At 42.6% G+C, this 23,301-nt stretch overlaps 1 protein-coding gene across 1 annotated transcript in view; it reads right to left on the reverse strand.

Moving 5' to 3' along the window:
- Window positions 1-17,387, reverse strand: part of LOC126183691 (uncharacterized) — a 639,493-nt gene extending 622,106 nt beyond the window's left edge. The window contains exon 1 of the mRNA XM_049925871.1: window positions 17,372-17,387. The gene's annotated coding sequence lies outside the window, so the exon portion shown is untranslated. The remainder of the gene's footprint in view (window positions 1-17,371) is intronic.
- Between the last annotated feature and the right edge of the window lie 5,914 nt (window positions 17,388-23,301).

A 23,301-nucleotide genomic window follows, 5' to 3' on the forward strand; every position in this document is an offset into this window, starting at 1 on the left:
GCGGAGCCACGGGCCTCCACACAGGACACGCATGTGTCGGATGGCTCAGTTACGACCCGCCAAATTCCCATTCAACCGCCCCACGCCGAAACTGTCAATACGAGTGCAGCCGAGTGTTTACAGCAATCCGTTCCGATGCCGCTTGCCGACTCGCCACAGGTGGCCAACACACAAGAGGCGGCAGTCAGTCAACTGCAACTCGTAAACACGGCGGATGAAGCACGCGGTGTAGAGCATAACATAAACAGCCGCCATCTCGAAACTGCTTCCAAACAACACGAGGACCCGGACAGCTGTATACAAACAGCCAGTGCGGCTCCAAACAAACACAGTGAGCCTACTGACGCCGCGTCTTCGGACTTGCCGTCACCCGTTCCGAAGCAAGGACTTTCACAAACTGCTTACAGCCATGACTCGCCGACTCCGCCGTCTTCAATGACACTTCGGACGCCTTTGCGACGGCAAAATAAAGTTAAACCAAAGGACTCCGTGGCTCGAAGTAACTCAAAAAGTAAAGTCAGCGCAAAAACTGGTACAAAACCTGCGGATGTAGGTTCGAAATCCGACGGTGAGATGGACTGGGCTTCCTATCACCCACAAGTCTCGGACGATCATGAGTCAAGCTCATAAGTTTTTGTCCCTGAACATTAATAGAGTTAGGACAGATTTAAAATTAGCAATGCTACGGCAGTTTATCTATGAGTCCGAAGCTGATATAGTTCTGTTACAGGAAGTGTCTATCTTAAGTTTTCATGTATCAGGATTTGCAACAATCGTAAACACCGTGGCGGACGGGGGTACAGGTACGGCCATTCTATCACGAGACGGAATCCCAGTGAGCAATATCGAAATGTTGGACTCCGGTAGAGGCATAGCTTGCCAAATTTTTGATGTCACCCTCGTCAATATCTATGCTCCATCTGGAACGACCTTAAAATCAGAAAGAGCTAACTTCTTTAAACAAGACATCGTATACTTGCTACGCCGCAACCCAACCCAGTTGATAATTAGTGGTGATTTCAACTGTGTGATCCACCGGAAAGACCAATCGCCAAACTTTAATTACTGTAGGGAACTACATAATTTGGTGCGTCACCTGCAGCTGAAGGATGCGTGGGAACTAAAATTTCCTACCCTGGTAAAGTACACGTACCTGACCACCACCGCATGTAGCCGTCTAGACCGTTTGTACATCTCTGAGAACATTTGCCAACATGTTCTGGACGCCGATGTCATTCCGGCTAGCTTCTCCGACCACTGCGCCCTCTGTGTCACGATAAATCTCGCCAAACAGCATACTAAATGGCACAGGATTCCGTGGAGCCTAAATGTTTCTATTCTCGCCGATGCCTTGCTACAAGATGTCATCTCCACGACATGGGCGGATTGTCTCAAGCAATGCTGCAGATATCCGAGCAAGATAGCCTGGTGGAATGCTGTGGTCAAACGGAAAATACGATTATCTTTAAGAAACTACAGTTGGCAACGGGCGCAAGATGTCAAACGCACGATTGATTTTTACCAAACAGTTCTGCGAGAGTTGTATGCGACTACGACACCAACAAACACACAGCTGACGACCATCAAACAAATAAAGGCGAAGCTTATAGGCATAAAGCGAACGCAGCTTGAAGGACTGAAGATCAGATCTAAAGCAAAATCGCTTCAAGAGGACGAACTTGCATCGCTGTATCACCTCATAAAACATCGTGCCCATCGCAAGCGAGCTTTTATCGGGGAGCTGGACACAGATGATGGACTCCGTTTGACCCGACAGAGTGATATTCTTACTGCAGTTTACCGGTACTTCACGGATCTGTACTCGCAATGCGATACATATGGTGATGACGGCAGCGATATCGTGAGTGCTCTGCCCACCGTAGTCACGCCTGCGGACAACTTGGCGGTCGTACACGATTTTGCTCCAGACGAAGTCCTTGAACTGATTTCTGGTTCTCCATCCAATAAATCCCCTGGCCCTGATGGTTTGCCACGGGAATTTTATGTGCGCTTCTGGCCCATAATCGGACACGCATTTACAGATGTTCTCAATGAAGTGATGCGAGGGAGTGACATGCCGGCCGAAATGAAGGAAGGCCGAATTGTATTGATACCATAAAGCAAACACCGAAAAGCCTTAGATAACTTCCGACCTATTACTTTACTCAATTTTGATTACAAAACCTTCGCCAGAGCACTCAACAGCAGATTGTCTCCGTTAATGAAGCAAGTGATTCACAACCATCAATCATGCATCCCTGGTCGCACTATTATGACGCCCCTTTCGGAATATAGAGATGTAATAGCCATAGCGTCAGACACTAATGTGAATCTCGCATTGCTGTTTATCGACTTTTGCAAGGCTTTTGATCGCGTCCGCCACGAGTACCTCCTACAGCTACTGCAGCGGTGTGGTTTTGAGCAACGGGTTATAAATGTCGTGCAACATTTCGTCACGGGCATTACAAGCAGAATCAGTGTAAATGGACAGCTTACTCAACCCATCGAGGTCCAAAGAGGAGTGCCGCAGGGGAGCCCTCTCTCCATGATGTTATTTGTTTTATCGCTCGAGCCGCTCTTACGCTCTATTCATGACAAACTTGCAGGCCTTTCGATCGCCGGGACGTCCTTCGTGGTTCGTGCTTACGCCGACGCCGTCGGAGTGTTACTGCGCAACGACGGAGACGTATCAACCCTCAAGACCGCGGTAGGCGAGTACTGTCGTGCTTCCGGTGCTAAAATCAACGCCGGTAAATTCACCTTTGTCAACATTCGAGGATTCGACGCAGTTATTATACCTTGGGCGAAGCGTGTCGAAAACCACACCACTCTGGGGATGATTATCGACAAACGCCCGCTAAAAATGAATGCAAAAAATTGGAAGCAGGTCACCAATAAAATGCAAGGTGTCATCTATGAAAACAATTGGCGGTCCGTTAACATTCTCCAGCGCATACGACTCCTCAGCAGTTATATATTCAGTAAAGCGTACTATATGGCCCAACTATTTCCAGTCCCCAAGATGCAGGCCAAACACGTGATGAAACTCTCTAATAGATTTATCTGGCAAGGGCATCTGTTCAAAGTGAAATACATCACGCTGACGTCTTCCAGACAGGCCGGCGGACTTAAACATGCCTGACATTAACCGAAAGTGAACTGCATTATATATTAAACGAATCACCCATTTGTTGGACAAGGAACCTCTCAGCGTAACCAGTTGGCTCTTCCGAACGTTACAACCCACTGATACGCATCCACCCATTGATGTAGGTAAAATACATTACAAACTACGACATGTCAAGCAGTTTTTTCTTGAAGTAAGCTATATTGATGGACATTATTTCACGCAGGATTTACCGACGACGCACCTGTTATTAAAAAGATGGACATCTCCAATAGTCCGAAATCCTATTGAACTTAAATACCCGAGTGTTCATTGGAAGGCAGTTTGGGACAACGTAAGTTAACCGTCCACACTGCTGAAGTGGCGTCCACATGGTATAAAGTGGTAAACGATGTTATACCCACTAATGAAAGGTTGCATAGAATCGGTTTAAGTGACAGTGATAAATGCGTCCGCTGTGGCCTGGTCGACACCTTACGCCATCGCTTCACTTGTGGCGGTCATCTCATTAACTGGAAATGGGTGCAGCAGAGGCTGGGCCTGATTACCCGCAGCAGCCCAGCCAGCCACTGCACCGACATCCTGCTCTGGCCGGACACGAAACATTTTCCCGCTACCATAACAACACCGTGATGTAGATGTTAGGACAGTTTGTGACATATATCATCATCCACAATAGTGAAGATAATCTCATTAGTTTCGAGGCTTACATGAGAACGGCACGCTGGAAGATGAAACGTTACCCAAATTTCAGGAAGATGTTTGCTAACATGTTAGACATAATTTTTGAAAAACAAGGCGTAGGGTAATTCTCGATGCCGGTAAGGACACAAATCACATGCAAGACTATGTAGCGAACAAAATACACAACGAGTAAGGGGGTAATACCAGTTCCTAGGACTACTCCCGCCTTCTCAATGGTGTTATTAACTTCATTATGACGTTTTCATTAATTTATGTACCTGTGCATCTCTTGTTATCCGTTTGTGTGCTCCAAATGACTTTGAATTTGGACGGTTATGAATCAAATGACAGAACTGTCATTCCAGTTAAGACAATCAATTATATATATGTTTGCGTTTCGGATCTATGTATCTGTCTGGACTGAAGAGGCTACTATTTTTGTTCTATTTTGTAAGCTTACAAATGGCACTATATTGAAATATATTTTTCAGTCTATTGTAGGATACAATTCGTGTTGAATCAGTTCCAGAACTTCAATATTTTGTTTTTGTGCTTATGTACATATATGGTTGTTTTAATAAAGGAAAAAAAGGTAAAAAAAAGGTAGAGTTCCCAACAAGAGATGAGTTTTGTAGTGGAACAGTGGTTCGCGTCTTGACTTTTCCCAATTATTTTTCCTAACATTCGTGTTTTTATTAGGTTCTGATACTTTATTATTAGTTTAATATAAGCATATACTATAATATTTGTTGTTATGTAAATATAAGTTCACCTTTTTTTGAGGGGTGACTGCTGGATTGGCTTAATCTACAGGACAGCTTGCGCTACTTGTATAAAGATAGTTTGCTCCTTTTTCTTTTACGCCACGTGATTAACGTGTTGCAAAGATTTTGCAACTGCGTAGGAACAGTGATCAAGTAAGACTGGCCTTGGGGTTTTACTAAAATGCGGGAATGATGAAACAATGTTTATCTTATGCGGAGAAGTGTTCCAAATTTGTAATGCACTGTTTGTAATGGAACTTTTATAGACCTGTGTCCTTATTAATTGGACATGGTACTTTCATTTTCGTGGACGATGGAGAAATGTGCGTTTTAATAGAGCTAACGTGGGAATTTTACGCGCGCCAGTTGAGTAAACAGTGTCGAACTAGAAGCATCCCTCAACTGCCGCTGGAGTGCGTTGCGATCGCGTATACCACGTTGGGGCCCAAGTGGGGCAGCAAGCGGCTACACGGGTAGCAGGGGTTGTGTGGCGTGGACGGAGATTTTTTAGGTTAGATGGCCTCGGGCAAGTACAGAAAGGGCAACAGCCTCAAAGGGTGCGGGGCAAAGTCAGGACATGCGGGGACTAAGCAGCAATCGGTATTGTAATTGTAAACTGTCGAAGCTGCATTGGTAAAGTACCGGAACTTCAAGGGCTGATAGAAAGCACCGAAGCTGAAATCGTTATAGGTACAGAAAGCTGGCTGAAGCCAGAGATAAATTCTGCCGAAATTTTTACAAAGGCACAGACGGTGTTTAGAATGGATAGATTGCATGCAACCGGTGGTGGCGTGTTTGTCACTGTTAGTAGTAGTTTATCCTGTAGTGAAGTAGAGGTGGATAGTTCCTGTGAATTATTATGGGTGGAGGTTACACTCAACAACCGAGCTAGATGAATAATTGGCTCCTTTTACCGACCTCCCGACTCAGCAGCATTAGTGGCAGAACAACTGAGAGAAAATTTGGAATACATCTCACAAAAATTTTCTCAGCATGTTATAGTCTTAGGTGGAGATTCCAATTTACCAGATATAGACTGGGACACTCAGATGTTTAGGACGGGTGGTAGGGACGGAGCATCGAGTGACATTATACTGAGTGCACTATCCGAAAATTACCTCGAGCAATTAAACAGAGAACCGACTTGTGGAGGGAACATCTTGGACCTACTAATAACAAACAGACCCGAACTTTTCGACTCTGTAAGTGCAGAACAGGGAATCAGTGATCATAAGGCCGTTGCAGCATCCCTGAATATGGAAGTTAATAGGAATATAAAAAAAAGGGAGGAAGGTTTATCTGTTTAGCAAGAGTAATAGAAGGCAGATTTCAGACTACCTAACAGATCAAAACGAAAATTTCTGTTCCGACACTGACAATGTTGAGTGTTTATGGAAAAAGTTCAAGGCAATCGTAAAATGCGTTTTAGACAGGTACTTGCAGAGTAAAATTGTGAGGGACGGGAAAAACCCACCGTGGTACAACAACAAAGTTAGGCAACTACTGCGAAAGCAAAGAGAGCTTCACTCCAAGTTTAAACGCAGCCGAAACCTCTCAGACAAACAGAAGCTAAACAATGTCAAAGTTAGCGTAAGGAGGGCTATGCGTGAAGCATTCAGTGAATTCGAAAGTAAAATTCTATGTACCGACTTGACAGAAAATCCTAGGAAGTTCCGGCCTTACGTTAAATCAGTAAGTGGCTCGAAACAGCATATCCAGACACTCCGGGATGATGATGGCATTGAAACAGAGGATGACACGCGTAAAGCTGAAATACTAAACACCTTTTTCCAAAGCTGTTTCACAGAGGAAGACCGCACTGCAGTTCCTTCTCTAAATCCTCGCACAAACGAAAAAATGGCTGACATCGAAATAAGTGTCCAAGGAATAGAAAAGCAACTGGAATCACTCAACAGAGGAAAGTCCACTGGACCTGACGGGATACCAATTCGATTCTACACAGAGTACGCGAAAGAACTTGTCCGCCTTCTAACAGCCGTGCACCGCAAGTCTCTAGAGGAACGGAAGGTTCCAAATGATTGGAAAAGAGCACAGGTAGTCCCAGTCTTCAAGAAGGGCCGTCGAACAGATGCGCAAAACTATAGACCTATATCTCTGACGTCGATCTGTTGTAGAATTTTAGAACATGTTTTTTGCTCGAGTATCATGTCGTTTTTGGAAACCAAGAATCTACTCTGTAGGAATCAACATGAATTCCGGAAACAGCGATCGTGTGAGATCCACCTCGCTTTATTTGTTCATGAGACCCAGAAAATATTAGATACAGGCTCCCAGGTAGATGCTATTTTCCTTGACTTCCGGAAGGCGTTCGATACAGTTCCGCACTGTCGCCTGATAAACAAAGTAAGAGCCTACGGAATATCAGACCAGCTGTGTGGCTGGATTGAAGAGTTTTTAGCAAACAGAAAACAGCACGTTGTTATCGATGGAGAGACGTCTACAGACGTTAAAGTAACCTCTGGCGTGCCACAGGGGAGTGTTATGGGACCATTGCTTTTCACAATATATATAAATGACCTAGTAGATAGTTTCGGAAGTTCCATGCGGCTTTTCGCGGATGATGCTGTAGTATACAGAGAAGTTGCAGCATTAGAAAATTGTAGCGAAATGCAGGAAGATCTGCAGCGGATAGGCACTTGGTGCAGGGAGTAGCAACTGACCCTTAACATAGACAAATGTAATGTATTGCGAATACATAGAAAGAAGGATCCTTTATTGTATGATTATATGATAGCGGAACAAACACTGGTAGCAGTTACTTCTGTAAAATATCTGGGAGTATGCGTGCGGAACGATTTGAAGTCGAATGGTCATATCAAATTAATTGTTGGTAAGGCGGGTACCAGGTTGAGATTCATTGGGAGAGTCCTTAGAAAATGTAGTCCATCAACAAATGAAGTGGCTTACAAAACACTCGTTCGACCTATACTTGCTCATCAGTGTGGGATCCCTACCAGATCGGGTTGACGGAGGAGATAGAGAAGATCCAAAGAAGAGCGGCGCGTTTCGTCACAGGGTTATTTGGTAAGCGTGATAGCATTACGGAGATGTTTAGCAAACTCAAGTGGCAGACTCTGCAAGAGAGGCGCTCTGCATCGCGATGTAGCTTGCTCGCCAGGTTTCAAGAGGGTGCGCTTCTGCATGAGGTATCGAATATATTGCTTCCCCCTACTTATACCTCCCGAGGAGATCACGAATGTAAAATTAGAGAGATTCGAGCGCGCACGGAGGCTTTCAGACAGTCGTTCTTCCCGCGAACCATACGCGACTGGGACAGGAAAGGGAGGTAATGACAGTGGCACGTAAAGTGCCCTCCGCCACACACCGTTGGGTGGCTTCCGGAGTATAAATGTAGATGTAGATGTAGATGTACCGTATGCACAAGTCATATCGTTCCTGAGCGTTCAGCAGCACGTTGAACTTGGCACGCTCAACGTTAACGTTCGACAGCACGGTCCGTGTGCCGACGGCCTTACAAACATCTCTGTCAATCTACGCTGACCACACGTACGACATCTGTGATGTTTGAGAGCAAAGTAATACTCTCAACTCATGAACGATTGCACTTCCATTGTTTGGGATGAAGTTTCAATATCCTATAAAATATGAAAATCTCAGAACTACCCACACAGATATCTTGCCAGTATCAATATCGGTAACTGGAAAAAATCGTATATTTTCTCGATTCTTAGGATAGATGAACTATCTATGTTGGGTCTTGCCCACTCGTCTCGTATAGGGACCCTAAGGGATGCTGCGTTCTCGGAATGCTACACAACAGTTCAAGCAAATAACATTAATAGTTTTATTTCAATAAAGCAGATCTACGATACTTAACTTTGAAATAACAATGGTGTCGTAAGCGACGTGTGACAAACAACATAAATCCGAGTCATTTGTTATGTACAATGTTTATGAAAGTTTGTCATGCAGTTTGTGGATCACTGCTAACTGCAATCGTAGCACTCTCTGCTAGGCCGGCGCTAATACTTTGCGGGTACTGTCCACTAACGTCCGCCCGAGGCTGGCAGGAGCGGCAGTTGTATTCACTTCTGCTAGATGCCGCTCCTCTCGTGGTGACGTCCTGGTCAGCGCGCTATTGGCCGATGTCGTTTCACCTGCTTCTCTTATCTTGCGTTCCTCATCTTCATTCTGGCGCTTGTGGTTACGCCAGAACAGTAGTCACCACAGTTCCTGTTCCTTCGGGCTTGCATGCAGGCACTGCAATATTGTCTATCGAAAGTGGTTGAAGGATGGTGGTACCACAAGTAAGCGACAACGTGCTAGACGCCCACGCCTAATCACAGAGCTAATCCAACCAAATGGTGTACAAAAACGGCTCGAAGTGGAAAGTTTTGGGGTAATATGCTTGTAGTTTTTTTTTTTTTTTTTGGGTGGTGAATACGAATCTGAAGTTTTCCAGCAAAAATTTTTCCCACAAATATGCGAAATCATGAAACAGTCATTTAAATAATATTTTAGTGGTTTTCTGTTTATAACTTGTAAAGCAAGCTGTTTAAGCAAAAAGTGATCTGGTAGTAAAATAAAGAGCACAAAATTGCCTACAATTTATGATTGTAACATTTTTTGTACGCCGTATGGTTTCCACGCAAAAGAGCGAAATATCGGGAAATTAGAACCTTGGAAAATAGAAAAAAATGCAATTTTAACTCCAAGATTTTTTTTTTTTTTTTTTTTTTTTACAGCTCGCAGCGTTTCAACATGTTTACCTGGCAGACTATGGAAGAAGCACTTCTTTGTCTCCTTTGTGACTTGAAACTCAATTGCGCTCCCTTTCTGTCTCTCCCCCTACCTGTGGCGCGCCCTGCTCCCCCCTTCTTCGCTGCCACTCATCGGTTACCTGGCAAACCGAAGAAGCCCTTCTTTTGGTCCTTTGTGATCTCGAACTCCACCTTTACTAAATCACAGGGGGAGGGGGTCTTTATGCCTATCCTTATTTCCCCAGTTCGTTTAGGTTCACTGTCGCAGTCCTGTCATTTTTCTCTCTCTGCAACGGCGTGTATTTAATTTCGTTTCTGTGTGTTTTCATTGGAACACAACCCAACAACTCGGTCGTGATGGCCAGTGATAAGTGTTTTACTTACAAAGTTGGTTTGAGTAAGGGTGTGGCGAAGGTGGTCAAGGAAAAAGGAATAGAAACATTATGTGGCGCTAGTAAAAAAATAAATGATAAGGAAGTTCCTGTTTCGGCAGATGAAACACCTGTTAGCGTACATGTTTCATGTCATAATAGTTACATAAATGAAAGAATGATAGCTCCTCTCCTGAAGAAAGCTGTTGAACCAAATATCTTCAGGAAAATTAATATAGCCACTGAGTATTTTTGTTCCAAAACACATTGTTTTGCGCGTGTGCAACAGGTATTTCTGGAGATTACGCAAGGTCCCAACGACGACTACCTCCTCATACATGTAATTTGGTACATCAGATGACGAAAACAGGGATTAAAGGTATAGTTTCGAAACAGGCTCAGCTACTTGGAGATGATTTCAGTGCAGCAGTTATCAACAGTATCCAGCCGATAACAGACATAGTGGTGCAAAATTTTGAAAACAATTCTACGTTACCAGGCCCAAGGTTGATGAAAAAAATGTTTTGCCCTCACGCTGAAGAGGTTGAGAGGGCTATGAATGACATTTTTGCTTTTATGGAAAGCACTGACGAGGGAAGTCAGTTTTTATTCTACCAGCTAATGCCTCTGATAGAGGGCAACTACATTCCTCAAAGAAAAACTGTTAGACAACATTTGTTGGAGAGGTGTGGGGAAGATGTTATCATATCAAAGTTGAGACACATTACAACCTTATGTTTCAAAAATGCTGGCAATAAGATTTTGACAGATGCGCGGTACGTTGTAGAACGTCTTCGATTAGTTGAGACAGCAGCTGGTGTAATTTTTGAATAGTTACGATCAGTACCGTATAGCAAAGCTGACTATCCTCCTTCAGATTCTATCTTGGACGAAAACAAAGCCTTGTTCCAGAGGTTTTCAAAGTATTCTTAGAAAGACTGATACTCAAGAAGAAGTAAGGGAACACTGAAAAGTGGGAAAAAAAACGTTTTAGCCATTTCACATAATGTTATTAGCGCTGAATGCAACTTCTTTCCTTTCTCCCTTACAAATTAGGCCATCATTTTTTTATATAGAAGGTGTAGGTTACGAAAACTGACTGATATTGTGTCATCCATAGGATTTTGCGCCTCTTATTCCGAAGCTATTCGTAGCTTTCCTTCAATTTGTTCATGACAACGTAGATTTTAACACTCGTATACTGGATGGATATAATACCTTCCATGCAATGGGGGGGGGGGGGAGGGGGAATACGTTTGATAACACCTAAAGATGATATTGCCAACGGCCTCGCCGCAGTGGTAACACCGGTTCCTGTCAGATCACCGAAGTTAGGCGCTGTCTAGCTGGGTTGGCCCTTGGATGGGTGACCATCCGGTCTGTCAAGCGCTGTCGGCAAGCGGGGTGCACCCAGCCCTTGTGAGGCAAACTGAGGAGCTACTTGACTGAGAAGTAGCGGCTCCGGCCTCGTAAACTAACATACGGCCGGGAGAGCGGTGTGCTGACCACTTGCCCCTCCATATCCGCGTCCCGTGACGCCTGTGGGCTGAGGATGACACGGCGGCCGGTCAAAAAAGAAAAAGATGCTATTGCTCCACATCAAAGAGCTGTCCTAGTAAAGAAAACAATACCAGTTCAACTAGTTGGTGAGATGCGAACTGTTCCCATAAAACATTTTAAGAAAGCAAGTTCTCTTGGCTTAATCACGATCAACACTGAGGATCTCAAACAACTGCTCGTTTCACCTGATACCATCACACTCTCTTTGGTAGACCTGATTTGGCTTTATGGCAAGGCGAAATAAGTGCTCGAGATACCAACATCGAGTGGTTTCATGGAGCAAATCGTAGGTGGTCTTCCCTTTGAGACGAACTATGTTGCTTTTCTGGCATTTATAAATGCTCCACCATCTAGTCAAAATACAGTACATACATCGTCACTCACTTCCATAGAACAGAGCAAATAGATGAATCAACAAGCAACTGATAACAGCTTCGACCAGCCTCTCTACGTAAAGGCACGGGTCTCCCCAACAGGGAGAGCCCGATTTTAATTATGTCGTTATTAGTGTACACTTGTTAAGCTATTTATTGAAGCCGAAAGAGCAGGCAGGTGGATCCTCCATCTCCAAGTACTCCTATGATATCGGACATTTTTTTGTATGCAATATGTTGCCACTTCCACCTGTAAGTCACGCACAGCTTGAAAGATAAAATGAGCGCTCAGGAATACGAAATGTTCACGAATGGCGGGTTCACAGTGCGAAGGACAAACAAATTCTGGTGTGGAACATGGACCGACATGACCATTGACCAGTCCCTAATGAGGATAATGGCTCTGAGCACTATGGGACTTAACATCTATGGTCATCAGTTCCCTAGAACTTAGAACTACTTAAACATAACTAACCTAAGGACAGCACACAACACCCAGTCATCACGAGGCAGAGAAAATCTCTGACCCCGCCGGGAATCGAACCCGGGAACCCGGTTGTGGGAAGTGAGAACGCTACCCCACGACCACGAGCTGCGGACCTAATGAGGATAATGAAAAATGCTGGAGGGCTGACTCATGGTAGTGGGGTTAATGCAGGTGGACTAAAGGAATGACTTCCCTCCAAAATCTTTGTGAGGAAATGCATAAGATGTGTGGAGTGGCATTCACTAGTTCAGAACAACGCGTGGTTGTGTGAGAATCGAGGACTGAAAGGGCTACAAGTGAGTCGAAAAAAAAAATGGTGGACTGATTTACGCAACTTTATTCTCTTCCTGATCTCACAGACATCTTATCACTTAGCACTGGTGTTGTAGGACACAATACCATCAACTGTCGCGTGTCCAGGGAAGTTGGACTTCTTGCAATTGATAGAATTGTAGATAATGATCCTAAAACTGTTAAATTCTGCTGGAAAGAAAGAGTTTTCCCACTTGCTACGATGAACAATGCAGTCAAAATAGTTGATGAAACCACCATCATCATTTCTACGACAATTTTTTAAAGAATTACAATTACTAAACAATCTGATGAACATGAAAAATTCTTAAAATGCAAACTATGCACTCATCCGTTGTCTCTTTTTAACGCCTACTGTATGCAGAAAGAAACCAAATCTGCTTGCTACAGTGCATTCACACTAACTGAATAGGCAAATCTCCAAATGTGTGTGTGTGTGTGTGTGTGTGTGTGTGTGTGTGTGTGTGTGTGTGTGTGTGTGTCATAGATGGAGGATACTTGCTGCATAGAGTCGTGTGGGTCAGGGGTCTTTCATTTTCATCAATTTGTGGAAGTTATGCTTCATTTATTAAGTCCAAATAAAAGGACAGTCCTGTAGTCGTCTTCGATGGTTACCCTCAAGAAGGTACTAAATATGCTGAGCGAGCAGACAAGAGGATCACACGAACAGAAGTCAGTAGATGTCATGTTCGACGAAACAATGATCCCGACAATGCACAAAGCAGGCACAAGAGGATGTGGATACACTTATTGCAGCTACAGAAATGTGTCTCTGTAATTATTGTGGATGAAGATGTAGATTTGCTTGTGATTCTGATTTGTCATTGTGGAGGCGAACATTCATATGTGTACTTTCTGAAGCCAGGCAAAGGGACAGTTTCACAACACTCTTTTACGCTTGTTTTGATAGTTACAGGCTGAAAACCGCTAAAAACGTTATTTTTTGTGTTTTTGTTGATTTATGAACATAAAAAAAACATAAAATATACCACTAAAACAATTACGTCATAACTTTCCACTTCAAACTACCATTTGACTGGTCTAATATTGGAGGTCGGAGGCTTGTCCCCTCTGGCAGCGATCTGTAGCAGATCTGACGACGCTGGTGCAGATAAAAATGTTTCGGAGCACACGTTTGAGCGCACATTGTTAAACACGGGGCCTCGCAGCAGACGACCTGTACGTAAACCCATGTTGACCTAACGACATCGTCAATTACGATTGTAGAGGGAATGGGATAATCGAAATTGAACGGAGAGCCAATGAATACGTGTCACCAGGTAGGATAAATGACGTTTCTTGTTGCTCTAGAACGTTAAGGAGGCTGCAAGATCATAAAGGAACTGATAATATATCTGCAGCGTTACATAAATTAATTTTCCAAAAATGTAAACGCACGTTATTTCAAATGATGCACAAAGCGTACATGAAGGGAGCAATACCCTGACGTTTGGTGCAAATATGCATAATATGCATGACTGGAGACCAACACTTGAAAGAAGTCGTACAGCATAGGACACTCAGAATCGTTTCATATAATTCAAAAACATTAACGAAGTTTATCTATCGTCTGATTCGAAAGAAAAAAGAAGAAACTTTTTCAAATGGGACAAAATGTTAACATTTATGGAGAATAATTCCGTAACCCTACAAAGATACAAAGACCTGATTACTTCATAGGTGAGAAAGGTCAACAGGCAAGGATGTGGAAAAGCAGTTAGCCAGGGATGTTGCTTATCCACACTGTTATCTGGTTTCTGCATACAAATGGAGTGAACGAATTCTCAGTACTCAGTACCAGTGGTACAACAGTTCATGGGAATGATTTATAACGTTTCGTTTTGCAGAAGACATTAGGACGAAACGGACTATCTATGGAAGGCACTTTCTAACAGAAAAGCGCGTAGATAAATAGGAGCAAAACAAAAATTTAAATTGTTTATGAAGTGGACAACGAAGTTCAACGGCGTATCTTGACTGCGGAAAACTGTCAGTTGAAACTAAGTTCGAAAGAAAAAAAGAAGAAGAATTATAACGGATGGGCAACAAAAAATTGCTAAAGCAAAATAATTATTTCTTAAAAAAAACAAGGCAACCCCCCGCTCCCCCCCCCCCCCCCCCACACACACACAACGCTATTGATAGCAAAACAAGTATACCATGTATACTAGGAACCGATTCTAAAGGACGTAAATTATTACATTCAAGTATTGATCGCGCAGTCAACCATGTTTTATAGTTCTCAAGGTGTTACCATGTGGAGATTATGCTTGTATGGGTCAGAGACGGACGTTGAGGAAGGTGGAAAAGAAAATACTCCTGAAATGTGCCGCATAAATAAAAATTTAAAGATATAGCGGGCAGACAGTTCCTCAGTCGAAGAAGTATTGCGAAGAGCAGTAGAGACAAGGAGCTTACGCAAAACAATTACCGTCAGGGCAAACAGCACGGTTAAGCACGTACTTCGCGATTTCAGTCATTTCATCCAATCCTGATTGAGAGTTTGATGGAGGGAAGGAAACAAAGAGTACGGCCACGATAGGTATTCATGCAGGAGATTGAAACTGCTAGAAAATACGGGAACAGAAAGAGACTAGATGATAGAAGGGAGGAAATATGAGAGTGCCTATAACCCTCTGGTTGGAAAGGAGGAAAAGAAGAAGAAGCAGAAAAAAATGTATTTGTACATTTACGAAAAATATTCGAAAATATAATCTACATCTACATCTACATGTACGTGATTACTCTGCTATTCACAATAAAGTGCCTGGCAGAGGGTTCAATGAACCACTCACGAACTGCGCGCGGGAAAAACGAGCACTTAAATTTTTCTGTGCAAGCCCTGATTTCTCTTATTTTATCGTGATGATCATTTCTCCCTATTTAGGTGCCAACACAATGTTTTCGCAATCGGAGGAGAAAACTGGTGATTCAAATTTCATGAGAATATCCCGTTGCAACGAAAAACGCCTCTGTTTTAATGATTGACTCTCCAATTCACGTACCATGTCTGTGGCACAATCTCCCCTATTTCACAAATAATACAAAACAAACCACCCTTCTTCGAACTTTTTCAATGTCACTTAAAATATCCACTGATGCGGATCCCACACCGCACAGCAATATTCCAGAACAGGGCGGGCAAGTGTGGTGTAAGTAGTCTCTTTAGTAGACCTGTTGCACCTTCTAAGTGTTCTGACAATGAATCGTAGTCTTTGGTTTGCTCTACCCACAACATTATCTATGTGATCGTTCCAATTTAGGTTATTTGTAATTGTAATTCCTAAGTATTTAGTTGAATTTACAGCCTTCAGATTTGTGTGACTTATCGTGTAATCGAAATTCAGCGTATTTCTTTTAGTACTCGTGTGAATAACTTCACACTTTTCTTTATTCAGGGTGAATCGCCACTTTTCGCACCATACAGATATCTTATCTAAATCATTTTTCAATTCGTATTGGTCATGTGATAACTTTACAAGACGGTAAATGACAGCATCATCTGCAAACACTCTAATAGCGCTACTCAGATTGTCTCTTATGTCGTTAATATAGATCAGGTACAATAGAGGGGAACGCCGGATATTACTTCTGTTTTACTCGATGACTTTCCGTCTATTACTACGAACTGTGATCTTTCTGACAGGAAATTACGAATCCAGTCGCACAACTGAGGCGATATTCCATAGGCATGCAGTTTTGTTAGAAGACGTTTGTGAGGAACGGTGTCGAAAGCCTTCTGGAAACCTAAAAATATGGAATCAATTTGACATGCCCTGTCGATAGCACCCATTACTTCATGAGTATAAAGATCTTGTTATGTTTCACAAGAACGATGTTTTCTGAACCCGTGCTGACCATGTGTCATAAATCGTTTTCTTCGAGGTAAATCATAATGTTCGAACACAATATACTTTCCAGAAACCTACTGCAAATCGACGTTACTGATATGGGCCTGTAATTCAGCGGATTACTCCTGTTTCCCTTTTTGGGTATTGGTGTGACTTGAGCAATTTTCCAGTCCTTAATATTTTCGTTCTGAAGACTGAAGACTGCCTATGGAGCATTCATTGAGTTAAAGTGAACAATATGTATGTGGAAACTTCGAATACTTTCGCAAACAATGAGTTTTAGCTCTGTGGGTTAGTTCATGTCGGATTTTTGTCTACATAAAGTTAGAGTAAGCGCCTGTAAGTATAGCCTACTGCGTAATCCTGCAGACAGGGAAATAGGATAAACTCCGATGATGCATACGCTACGGGCTAATCACCGTTGCCCTGTTACCCTGGTTATTCCGCGTGCAGTTTCTTAAGTGAATTCTAGGGGAATACAAAAAAAGAACTCCTAAATACCTTCTTTTTAAAATCTAACGTATATGCGATACCCGAGAAATAATTCAACACTTAAAATATCTACTGATGAGGCCTCGGTATTTGCTCCAATGTAGACGAAACGTCTCAAACTTTAATCAATAAAAGGTTCTAGGAAATAACGTCTATTTACTAAAAAAACACTTTTCTTGACATTCAGTAATTTTGCTTCCACATAAACATATGCGCGCATACGATGACACACACACACACACACACACACACACACACACACACACACAATTCATGCTCTTCTCATGTAATGATTATGATCTTAGCTATAAATCAACACCGCTAGAACATAAGTGTTCCGTCAGAGTAACCGGAAACTTATGGTTACCAACAACACGTGATCTATGTTTACCAATTTTTTATATCGATCGTGAGATATTCTTAATCAAGAAATGGGATAATACCACATTGATTTCTGGAGAGCACTACTGTAGACTCATCAACGCTACTATAAATTTCGACAGTAGTGGAACACAATCTAATAAAAGTGTTCAGTTCATTTATCAAGTTACTTTCGTACTATGTTTACGAAGAACATGTTTAGTGGTACTGTAACCAACATGCTTACCTGCCCGTCAGCTCGCCTGCGTCCTACTGGTAGCAGGCAAGCGCCACAACGCCGCAGGGACGCAGATGTAGTCTTATTGCAGCTGTGCATTCGCGGCTATTGGCCCAGCCTTAGAAGTTACCCCGTCATTGGTCCCTGATGAACAATAGCGGAGGAGCCAGGTTCATCCACCTGCCGCTGCGTTAGCGAGCGGAACAAGAAACTGTGACCTTTGCACAGGAGGCATCACACGCCGCGCAACTATTTGCTGTTAGTTCCCTTCACGAGAACTGAGTTGGCTTTTCCTAAGATCGCGACCAACAAAATACGGATTGCGTTCTAAATAGCACGTCTGATGTATTAAGCAGACATCCTCCTAACCTGCAGGAAATAAATGCCGTTACGCAATGCTGATATCACAGGTCTACAAATTTATACTTCGGAAAATTTTTAAATTCATTTTAGGTGGTCCTAATGTTTTTAGTATGCTAAGTTCGGAAATGCCAAGGCTTTCTCTATACTACGTAAGGTTTTCCACAAAGAATTAATGAAGATTCAGAAAATTCGTTGTAATCGATATCGGTCTTACTAGTCTGCGAATATTTATTTCACATAAAACTTGAAACGCCAGACCTACGTGCAGTAATCGCTCCTGAATATCTGATGATGAATGCATTCTGAAACGTGTCGTATGAGCGATAAAGTCATTCCTTTCCTAATGTTGACGTTTATCATCGCGATCCAGTCAGCCTGTATGCAGAACTACTGACTGTTTTAATTTCAAGTTTGACGTCGGTTAACAAATGACAAAATAAATAAGTTTTCCGTGTGATATCATTACAAATTAACAATTTTCGGGTTTTTCCCCTTTATGTGTACTGCGAACTCTTATTTCTTGTCAAATTTCTTGATTCTAGGTCAACGGGAAGTACCCAATAAAGTTTGTTGAGTGAGTTTTCAAGTATCAAAACATGTGACACAAACGGCAGTATCTTTTGACTGCATTAACTTAGAAGCTTAAAATTTATACACGGCCAAGCGTCTATTGACCTTAGTGTGTAACATAAATTTGAATCTGATACGCCAAACGATTCAAGAGAAAAGGCGGTCTTAAGAGATGGACATACAAACAGACAGACTGATGACAAATGACAAAATATTTTTTCGTTTTATGTAACTATAATCAACAATTTATGGATTTTTCTTTATTTGTACTGTGAAACGTTACTTCTAGTCAAATGTTATGAATCTTGTTCACCGGGAAGTGCCCTATAGGTTCTGATGAGTGAGTTTTCGAGTATCAAAATATGTGACATAAATGGACGTATATTTTGACTGAAATGACTTAAAAGTTTAAAATTTTTACATTGCCAAGGGACCATTGACCTTAATATTACGACATAAATATGAAATTTTTAAGCCTACCCTTTCCTGAGAAAATGGATTCTAAACAGCCTGACAGACAGACGAACAGCAAAGCCATCATATAAGCTGGCTACTGTGGCCGAGCGGTTCTAGGCGCTTCAGTCTGGGACCGCGTGACTGCTACGGTAGCAGGTTCGAATCCTGCCTCGGGCATGGGTGTGTGTGCTGTCCTTAGGTTAGTTAGGTTTAAGTAGTTCTAAGTTCTAGGGGACCGATGACCTAAGAAGTTAAGTCCCATAGTGCTCAGAGCCATTTGAATCATTATATATGGGTTCCGGGTTTACAGACTGAGGCACGGAAGCCTAAAAATTTATTGCAAAGAACATGCTAAAATAACGTACTCCTAACATTATAACGGGTTATTATATTTTTCATTACAAATACGAAGCCACAAATCTTACTATCTCTTCTATGACCCTAAAAACCCAGTTTCAAAACTTTCATTTCGTGCTCTAAGGACAATCCCTGAGCAGCTTCCAGCGTTATCCAGCTGTTTATTAAAAGACATCTTGCTGTACGTTATGAGCTGCATCTAAAATGTTTAGTTACCAGACTATTATTCGGGCATAGAAGCCATCGTCAGTGGCATCTGATGCAGAGGACAAACAAACGTATGTACTCTTATCGACATCCCATCGACCCTGATACCTTTGTTCAATTTCTTTAATCTCTTGATGAAACCTTTTCTCCTATTTCTCATTCACAACATCTGGATTTTCTGGAGAATAACGGAATAGTCGAGGAAATGCAGATTCCAGCTCTTTGAGGCCTCCAGCATGTTTTTTTACTGTATTCTCGTAATCAAGATCTTTGTAGCTGTTGTGAAACTTGTTAATAAGCTATTTAAAAGATATGCCAGCTGATATTAAAGCGTCTTTAATTTTATCTGCAAATGTATCATCTTCTCTCGTTAGACTCCGAATGTCATGGGTGACGAAAACTTCCAGTTTCGATCCTGATAGCCTCGGAAACCTACTTGTCAGGTACCTGAATGGGTCAGCATTTTTCAGTAGGACTTCAGGAAATTGTTTTATAATTTCAAGTGTTATGTAAAGCGGAGGCTAGTTATTTTGTGCGTGTGGAGGCACCGAATAGTGCGTTTTCCCTTCACCTTACGGCGTTCTACTGGGCCAGATTTTCTGGATCCAATGCTCGTCTTTTGCACGACTGTTCCGTAGGGAGGTAGCTGTATTACAGACTATAAAATAGAACACATTGTTGTAGCAGGTAACACTGCAAAACACCGCAAAACATACTGAACTTGTTATGATGGTAACGTAGCTACGTTTTGCATACCTCACAGAAATTCTCAGTTTCTGTCAAAACTGCATGTAACTGAATATGTTATGTACTTGACCTCAAATCAGCAAACAAAAAGACACCAGAATGACTTTTTAGGTTTAAGGAATAAATTTATTGTTAACCAGTGTATCCAGTCGTGAAAGATGATGACAGTGGTGCATCTATGCATGAGTATTTAATAGTGAGAGAAATGGCGTAGTGGTTGCACTTTTACTCGTGTTATGGAGGAGCTGGGTTTAAACCCCCATACCGCCATCCATATTGAGGTTTACGATGCTTTCCCTAAATCGATTATGGTGAACGTCAGGATAGATGCTTCGCAAATAAGATACTGGAGCCCTTTCCTTATCCTTAACTTATTCGAGCTTGTACAAGGTGGGGCGAACAAAAGTGGCCTGGAGAACAGAGTACCAGGGTATAAGGAAACACAGCAGAGGGAAGTAATACAGTACTAACATGACTATAGCAGATGTAGAAAGTGACCACCATTCATCTCTTGGCACTTCTGCGTCCTGGTCAGTAAGTTGCTGAAGGCGGATCGTAGCTGGACTGCTGGAGTTGCTCTAATCTCATTCGAAATGTTCTGCTGCGACTCTTGAAGACTGTTAGGACTGTTGCGATACACCTTAGATTTCAGGGCTCCCCACAGAAAGTAATCGCACACAAGATATCAGGTGACCTGCTAAAAACTCTGTCATGCGTGAAGATTGTGTAAATGTGCTCCAAGGTTCGGCCATTGTACGGGCAGTTGCTCCACCCTGCTGGAAGTAGCTGTAGCTCTTTTCCTCCACCGTTAATGCTACCACAAATCGTATCCACTAGTCCGGACCACTTTTATTTGCCCCACACTGTACTTCATCTCTAATGACCTTTTTGTTGTACGGGGCGTTAAATCCTAGCCTTCCTTCTTTTTCCTTCCGTGTTGAACAGGACATGAAACACGATAGTCTAAGGCTCTAGCGTACGCTACTGTGGTGGCACATCATCCGGGTGAGACCAGTTCGCATCTGGTTGGTGGAGGAAACTTTAATGGCAAGTATTTGACCTTTAGGGCGAGGTGAAGTTTTACCGAAATTAAATTTTCCAATAACTAAGTTTTTCGCTGTTGTCCAGGATTATATCTCAAATCTAATGGCCGTGTGGAGAACGTGTGACGCTTTTGAGGAAACCCATACAGAAGTCTTATTCCTATTGGGAGAAGTACGAGGGGAAGTCACAGAGTTTCAGTTATCATCTCGAAGAAATCAAGTTACTAATTAATTGTTTGCTTGTATTCGGCCCTCCAGAATTCTACCACTCTCCAAACTCCTGGAAGACATTCACTTCGCCGGCCGGTGTGGCCGTGCGGTTCTAAGCGCGTCAGTTTGGAACCGCGTGACCGCTACGGTCGCAGGTTCGAATCCTGCCTCGGTCATGGATGTGTGTGATGTCCTTAGGTTAGTTAGGTTTAAGTAGTTCTAAGTTCTAGGGGACTGATGACCTAGGATGTTAAGTCCCATAGTGCTCAGAGCCATTTTTTGAACATTCACTTCATTTTACTTACGGCATTTGCTTATCCTCACCCACCATCAATGGCCGACCACTTATTAAATCCTTATCCATCCTCAACAACTGTGGACACTAAGGAATTCTGGAGACTTAACACAAATCGTACTCCATATAATTTACGATACGGGTGTTATACTCCACCTACACAAATACTCACCCCTTCAAATTTACGTTAACACCACTCTTCATTTTCTAATAACCTGCTCTCCCCCATTAAATTTACAACGTAGGTACAGCAACTCACCTAAACAAACACTCCCCCTTTCAGCTATAGACACTGAGGTTACAAGAGTCATGGGATACATCCTAATATCATGTTAGACCTTCTTTCACCCAGTGTAGTAAAGCAGCTCCACCTGGCATAGACTGCACAAGTAGTTGAAAGTACCCTGCGGAGATGCGGAGCCATGCTGCTCTATAGCCGTCTATAATTGCGACAATGTTGCCGCCGCAGGATTTTGTGTATGAACTGATTTCTCGATTGTGTCCCATAAATGTTTGACGGGATTCATGTCAGACGATTTAGGTGGCCACATCATTCGGCCGAATTGTCCAGAATGTTCTTCATACCAGTGGCGAACAATTGTGGCCTGGTGACATGACGCATCTGTATAAGTTCGATACCCTATCCCATGATATTTGTCACCTCAGTGTATCTACACCGTTCTTTCTCTTCTAATATCCCCACCCGCCACATGTAAATGTTCCTTATATCCATACTGGCTCCTCTAGATCTTAAGTAACCCTCCTATTCCTTATGCTTATGTTGTAAAAGATCAACAAAATCACCTCTTTTAATTTTAAAATTAAACTCAAGGTCATCATATTTTTATGCAGAGAACTGCACACTCTTGAATATTTTCAGATTTCGATATTGAATCCTTTTACGTTTCTGATCTCTCGAGCTAAAGAACTTGTACTGCTAATTGCCTTCACTCCCTCCCCCATCTCCCCCTTTCCCCTTGGCCGGCTGGAGTGGCCGAGCGGTTCTAGGCGCTACAGTCTGGAACCGCGCGAGCGCTACGTTCGCAGGTTCGAATCCTGCCTCGGGCATGGATGTGTGTGATGTCCTTAGGTTAGTTAGGTTTAAGTAGTCCTAAGTTCTAGGGGACTGATGACCTCAGAAGTTGAGTCCCATAGTGCTCAGAGCCATTTGAACCATTTGAACCCTTTCCCCTTCTCCTACCAAGAGAGAAGAGGATGAAACGGCAATAAGGGGATAGTAGTGATTATTTATATTCTTTCTCTATATTTTTATTTATATTATTTTTCTGGCGACGTATGTGATCAGATATTTTTCTTTCTGGATTAATTTTTTATGTGCTTTAATCCTTTTCCATCCTAACACTTTACAAGAGCGAACTGCAGTCTCTAGCTCGGTGCCGTTCGAACATACCCAATAACGCGATTTTACCCTGATGACTCACAATATTATGATCACCTGTTTAATAGCTTATATGTCCGTCTTTGGAATGAAATACATGACTGATTCTGCGTATCACGGATCCGACAGTTCGTTGGTAGGTTTGTGGAAGTGTGTGGCACTAGATGTCTACGCACAGGTCACGTTCAAAATGGTTCAAATGGCTCTGAGCACTATGGGACTCAACATCTGTGGTCATAAGTCCCCTAGAACTTAGAACTACTTAAACCTAACTAACCTAAGGACATCACAC

The sequence above is a fragment of the Schistocerca cancellata genome, chromosome 4, assembly GCF_023864275.1.
Source record: "Schistocerca cancellata isolate TAMUIC-IGC-003103 chromosome 4, iqSchCanc2.1, whole genome shotgun sequence".
Taxonomy (NCBI): domain Eukaryota; kingdom Metazoa; phylum Arthropoda; class Insecta; order Orthoptera; family Acrididae; genus Schistocerca; species Schistocerca cancellata.